The sequence below is a fragment of the Rhinatrema bivittatum genome, chromosome 2 (assembly GCF_901001135.1).
Source record: "Rhinatrema bivittatum chromosome 2, aRhiBiv1.1, whole genome shotgun sequence".
Taxonomy (NCBI): Eukaryota; Metazoa; Chordata; class Amphibia; order Gymnophiona; family Rhinatrematidae; genus Rhinatrema; species Rhinatrema bivittatum.
In genome coordinates this window covers 278,961,925-278,969,115 of record NC_042616.1, presented here as the reverse complement: position 1 = coordinate 278,969,115, position 7,191 = coordinate 278,961,925, and positions in this window count along the sequence as shown.

Sequence of the window (7,191 nt, the reverse complement as noted above, 5' to 3'; positions counted from 1 at the left end):
CTGAGTTCCTTTTTTGGAATTTAACTTTTTAAGTGGTAGGAACTTACAGGAGCCTGTTCAGCTCCTGGGCCTAGGGAACGGGGAACCCTGGGTCTGGGCCTGGGCAGGTTAGGGAAGACCTACCCTCCAAACCCTCAATGAGGAAGGGAGTGTCAGTAACCTGCTGTAAGTGTATGCTACAGTGTTATCTTCATTTTTTGAGAAGATTAAGTTTATCACCCAGGAGGAAGTTTTGACTGCCCTTTCTGCCTGATTGGGGCCTAGAAAGTCCTGCTCCAGGGGATCCCTTCCATCAGGGATTCAAATAAAAGCCCAAAGGATTTCATAAAAACAAAGAAGGTTTGAATCATCTAACAATGATTAAAGGTATAGCCTAACATTCAAAAGGACACCCATCTGTTGATTCTTAAAAGACTCTGGGGAGAGAGAGAGTTTTCACTCTCTGTGCAGAGACAATAAAGTTATGTTCTTGCCTCTTGGAAAGGGTGGTTCTACCCATACAAAGGATGCCCTGCCCATCTGGGGACCCTATCTTTTCATGCCATGGAGGGTAGGATTCCCCCGGTCTGGTGCTAGACATTCCTGCACAGATTGAGGAAGAAATTGTAACAAAATATTATACTGTGCTGCTGTGGACTAAGAGTTGTGCCATTTCCATTCATTGTTATCAGTTAAGAATTGTTTTTGGACACTAACACAATGACTTCAGTCATTATTTGGCATCCCAGCACACACAGTAACATCACCAAAGGAAGTCAGGAAGAGAGAATTGGCCACCCCGCACTGGGAACCAAAAGGACACCTTTCATTCCGAAGTCTATCGAAACTACATCCTGGGAAGGAAGGGAAGTAGAACAGCTAGCATGGGTTCCTCCCACGAAGAGTACAAATAAGTTTATGGCCTCACCCATGCAGGCATTGCACACTGGGGGGGTTACACATAGCAGCTGCTTTTTTGTCTTTCCTTTATTTACATTTCTAACCAAAATGTTAGTTGCCCTTATACTATCTCCTTTTAGTTTTGCCCACTGATCTTCTACTTCTCCTAGATTTTCCCATACGGCTAACAATTCCTTGAGGTACTCCCCCATTTTAACAAAGTTAGTTTCTCTGAAGTCTAGGTCCTTCATCTCCTGAGTTCTAATACTGAATCATGCCATCCAGTGATCACTGGATCCCAGATGATCATCCACTACAACATCAGAGATATTATTGTCCCTGTTGGTATGGAGCAGTTTCAGTATCACCCCTTTCCATGTGGGTTCCATGGCCAGTTAACAGAACTGTTCTCTTTGCAGAGAATCTAGGATCTCTGGGCTTCTAGAAGACACCACAGCCAGGATGTCCCATTCAATGTCCAACAGATTTGAAATCCCCTAGCAATAGCACCTCTGCTTTCATAGCAATTTTGTGGATATCCACTCTAAATCTCTATCCATTTCTTCTTTCTGTGATGGAGGTCTGTACATTTCACTAATATATACAGATGTTCCATTCTCTCTTTCCAGATTAACCCATGGTGCCTCCTCTTTACCTCGTAAGCCCTACAATTCTGTTGCTTTAATATTATTTTATATATATACATGCCTCCTCCATTCCTTCTTACCTGATCCTTCCTGAATGGAGGCCAGAATAACTATATCACCGTCATCGTTTTCCATGATTCATGTCTCTGTGATAGCCACTAAATATAAATCAGCTTCTTCCATGCCTGCCCATACTATGACCATTAGTGTATATAGCTTTCCAGATATTGCTCTTTTTCCCCATTTCTATAGAAGTATTTAATGTTACACTTACCGTAGAGTTTTGTTCAGCCATCCTTGATGATCCAAATTTAAAACCCTCCTTAGTAGGTTTTCCAGTCTGTATTGGAAGTCGCTATGCCCTTCTTCACAGATTGGCGCCTTTTTTATCTAAAGCATTTTTCAAAATGCTGGTTTGTGCAATGTTGCTGTCATGGATTGACTATTGTAACTCACTGTACACAGGGATTATGGACTCCAATCTCAGGCTACCTCAACTGTTTCAAAATACAGCTGGAAGGATTTTTTATGGAGCCTCTAAATCTGACCATGTCTCTCCTTTATTATGAGAATTACACTGACTCCCAGTATGGTGTAGAATTGTGTTTCAGCTTCTTTGTCTTACTTATAAGGCGCTTTGTTATGCAACACCGGATTATTTAGCAAACCTTCTATTACCTTACAAACCTGTTAGGTTGCTAAGATCTTCACAAAAGGAGTTGTTAAGGGTACCAACTCTTCAGGACACTAGGCTCTCAACTTTTCCATATCAAGCTCCAGTTCTTTGGAATTATTTGCTACTAGATGTATGCAGTGAGAGGAATTCCTTAAAGTTCAGGAAACATATTAAATCATGGCTGTTCAGTCAGGTTTTTTATTAATTGCTGGCACAGTTTATTTTTTGTTGTTATTAGGTTGTGCTTTTATTATGAGTTTTGTTTTACTAGTTTGTATAATTTTATTTGATTATGTTTCATAATGTTGTATTGTGTTTGATGTATGATTTCTTTTGAAGTTTTATTGTAAATCAGTTTATTGACATGTTGAAAAGCAGTATAGCAAAAATCAGTTACCATTATCATTACATTACCATTACCATATTCTCTATGGCTGACTGGAATGCATGGATCAGAAATGCCTCTGTGTATATAGCATTGTAGTAAACATGCAAAATGTCCTAACATGTGATAATGCTAGAATTGTGTATGGGAAAAAGTTTTCTTTCATTTTTCTTTTACTATTTTCTCTTTTTTTTTCCTTTTGTCATTTTGTTTCTGTGTATTAGCATTTGCTAAATCCTTTTAGCACACACAAAACTATTTGGCATATTCTAACTGGTTTTATTATGTACTAAAATGCAGAATCAAAATTAAAATATGGTTGCTTTTTGTGTCATTTTGGATTGGAAACAACATGAATTGGCAAAACAAATACATTGGTGATTTCAATGTCATTTTAAAAGACTGCACATCCCTAAATAGCACAAATTTCCAAATCAATGAACAATTAGGAATGCAATGATGTTCTTCCTTTTACTCAGCTTGTTGTTTTCTTGATTGTTTTCAGAGTGTTCCCCTGGATAGCAGGGTGGAGGACAGAGTGCTTTTGAGGGTACTGTCAGAAATGAGAAATTAAATTACTACTTACCTGATAATTTCCTTTTCCTTAGTCCAGACAGATGGATTCAGGACCTCTACCAGCAGATGGAGATGGAGCAAACTGATGTCACAGTATATATACTCTTGCAGTGACATCAGCCTTGCCAGTATTCTCTTCAAAAGCCGGCTGTGGACAGACTAGCAAAAACTTGATTAATAACAGATAACCATTTCAGTACTCAGCCAATACTGAACTCAGGCAAAGAATGCATTAAAATATAGTCTAGGGACTAGACTAACACTAACCAGTAACTCCTGGAACACATAGCCACTCAGGAGGACCATAACACAATCATTCAGCAGCCAATCATTCGGAAGCTGAATCCATCTGTCTGGACTAAGGAAAATGAAATTATCAGGTAAATAGTATTTTCTCATTTCCTAGTGCCCAGGCAGATGGATTCAGGACCAGTGGGATGTACCCAAGCTACTCCAGAATAGGGCAGGAGGCTGCCCGTGGACCACATGTGCAAAGGCAGTGTCCTCCCAGGCCTGCACATCTAGACGATAATACCTAGAAAAGGTGTGTAAGGAGGACCACGTTGCAGCTCGGCAAATGTTGACGGAAGGTAATCTAACTTCCGCCCATGACACTGCCTGAGTCCTAGTGGAATGAGCCCTAACTTGACTAGGTAACGGCTTTTCAGAATCCATGTATGCAGCCTTGACTACCTCCTTAATCCAACGAGCTATTGTAGCCTGCGAAGCTGGCTTGCCCTGTTAACTTCCACCATGAAACACAAACAGGCAATCCATCTTTCGGAAAGGTTTGGAAATCTCCAGATACTTTACGACATGTCTCTTGACATCCAAGAGTCATAACGGTGATATTCCTCTGCATCTCTTTCCCTATCCAGAGATGGTAGGGAAATTGACTGATTCAAGTGAAAATCTGAGAACACTTTTGGCAAAAAAGTAGGAACAGTACGCAGCTGTATCGATTCTGGAGTCACCCGAAGGAACGGCTACAGCAAGACAAGGCCTGCAGCTCAGAAATTCGACACGCAGAACATATCACCACCTGAAACACCATTTTCAAAGTCAGTAATTGCACAGAAAGGCTGTGCATTGGTCGAAACGAAGGACCTGCCAAGAAATCCCAAACCAGATTAAGATTCCACAAGGGCACCAGTAACCACAAGGGAGAACAATGATTTTTCAATCCTCTCAAGAAATGGGCCACATCTGGGTGAGCTGATAAGGATTCACTATTCACCTGCCCCCTGAAACAGGCAAGAGCAACTACCTGTACTTTCAAGGAATTAAGGGCCAACCCTTTATTCACTCTATCTTGCAAAAATTCCAAAATGAGCAGGATCTTAACTGAACAAGGAAACACTCCTCAATCTTTACAAGTCTTAAATACTCGTCAAACCTGCATATAGGCTAAAAAAAGTGGAGAGCTTTCTTGCTCGTAGTAAGGTGGCAATCACCACAGTAGAATCTCCACACTTCAGCAAGCAAGCCCTCTCAAGGGCCATACCGTAAGACAAAACTGAGTCAAATGTTCGTGAAGAACAGGTCCCTGCCACAACAGATTCCTGTGCGCTGGAAACCCAAGGAGGTAATCTACCAGGAACCTTCACAGATCTGCATACCATGGTCTCCTGGCCAATCTGGTGCCACCAAAAGCAGCATCCTTCTGTGACCCTCGACCCTCCAAACTATTCTGCCCAACATGGGCCATGTGGGAAAGCATACAGCAGCTTGTCCTCCGGCCAGTCCTGCATAAGAGTATCGATACCCAAAGACTTCAGATCTCTCCTGTGACTGAAGAATCGAGGAACCTTTGCATTGCGAGAAGTTGCCAGCAGGTCTAGAAAGGGAAGCCCAGTGATCCACTACCAGCTGAAGTGCCTCATCTGACAATACCCATTCTCCTGGGTCCAGACTCTCCCTGCTGAGAAAGACTGTTCTTACAATGTCTTTTCCTGCAATGTGCGAGGCCGAGATCTCTTGAAGATGCACTTCCGCCCTCTCCATAAGTTGGTCTATCTCCCTCGACACTTGCTGGCTCTTTGTTTCTCCCTGCTGATTGATGTAAGCCACTGTCATCGCATTGACCGACATTACCTGGACTGTTCAATCCTGCAGCCTGTCGCTGAACTGCAAGCATGCCAATCGGAGTGCCCGGGCTTTCAGCCTTTTGATGTTCCAGAGAGACAATTCCATACTCCAGCACCCCTGTACTGTTAGTTCCTGACAGTGAGCTCCCCAATCCTGGAGGCTCACATCCATTATGAGTACTAACCAGTCTGGCAATTTCAGGGAAATTCCCTTTCTTATATGTTCTGGAGGTGAGAGCAGACTTCCATTGGCAGGTGGAACCAAACCGAATAGTCCTGAAACTGCGGGCTCCATTGAGACAGCAGGGAGTGCTGAAGAGGACGCATATGCATTCTCGCCCAAGGCATCACTTCCAGGGTTGCTGCCATCAAACCGAGTACCTGCAGATATGACCACACTGTCGGGAGTATAGTGTTCATCAAAAGATGCACCTACACCATCAACTTCTGAATATAGGCTTCTGGGAGGAAAACCTTGCCCTGCTTCATGTTGAACTGAACATCCACATACTACAACGACTGAGATGACTGAAGACTGCTCTTGGCTAGGTTCACCACCCAACCAAGCTCCTGCAACAGGGAGAACACCTTGCGGGTCACCAGGCGGCTCTCTTCTAGAGACTTGGCCCGAATCAGCCAATTGCCCAAATATGGGTGCAACAGGATTCCATCCTTTCTCAACTCTGGCACCACCACCACCACCACCACCATCAAAACCTTGGAAAAAGTTCTGGGAGCAGTGGCCAGACCAAAAGGCAGCACCCAAAACTTATCATGCACTGCGAAATGCAGAAAACACTGGTGCGCCAATTGGATGGGACTATGGAAGTACACTTCAGACAGATCCAGAGAGGTCATACATTCCCCCGACTACACTGCCATTATCACTGAGTGCAATGTTTCCATGTGAAAATGAGTCACCCGCAAATGACGGTTGACCCCTTTGAGATCCAGGATGGGATGAAAGGAACCCTCTGTCTTGGGCACAATGAAATTGTTATGACTGTCACTGCCCGACGTCTCCACTCCACCCTCCTTACATCTCTGGCGACTCCTCCCGCGGTTGAAGGACGTTTGGCTGCCGTAGCGTCTTCCTGCCGTCCTCTCCGGCGTCCCTGGTCCGGCTTGGGCGCTGCCTCCCGCCATGCTGTCCAGCTGCCTTAGGATGAGCGCGCTGCACGACCCTGCTTCAAATACTTTCTTTGGCGCGAACCTCAGGGGCGTCCCCCTGTGATGACGTCACACATCCTGGATACAAAAAGCCTACACTATTGCTAGCTAATCGAATTAGCAAGGTCAGGTATTCGTTCTGGAACTCCTTACAGATGGGATTCGCTCTCCATACCTAGCTGCTCTGGCTTTCCATCATTGGACTTATTCTATTTGGGGTACCTGCTCCTCGGGGGCCTCTCTCTTCTCTTTCAGGTCACTGTCTGGAACCGGTACTCGCTCCTCGAGGGCCCATGTTCCCAGACTCGCTGCCTGATCTCCACTTCTGCCTGGAAGATACTGCTGCCTACACCATCAGTTAGTTACCATTTACTTCTCTCAGAGCTGTTCCATGGAACCAGGTACTCGCTCCTCCAGGGCCTGCCTCTATTCCAGCTCCTGTGATTTCTACCAAGAGAAACTGCTGTGTGAGTACTCAACCAATGAGGCTCTATTCCAGAACCCTGCATATACTTCATTGTACTAACTATCTCAGTTTCTCTTCACTACAGCACAGCCATTGTGGGATCGCTGTTCCAGAGCCTGAGGGACTACAATCCCAGCCGGGCTTCATCTCTGCTCACTACTGCCACCTCTGGTGGCTCCTCAATACTGTTAATAAAAGATCTATCTGTGTTGTGTGTCCTAAGCTGAGCCTGACCTGTGGCCCCTCATGGGACTTCCCCCGTGGGCGTGGTCAGCAGCCACAGTGTCCAAGGGTCCACCAAAACC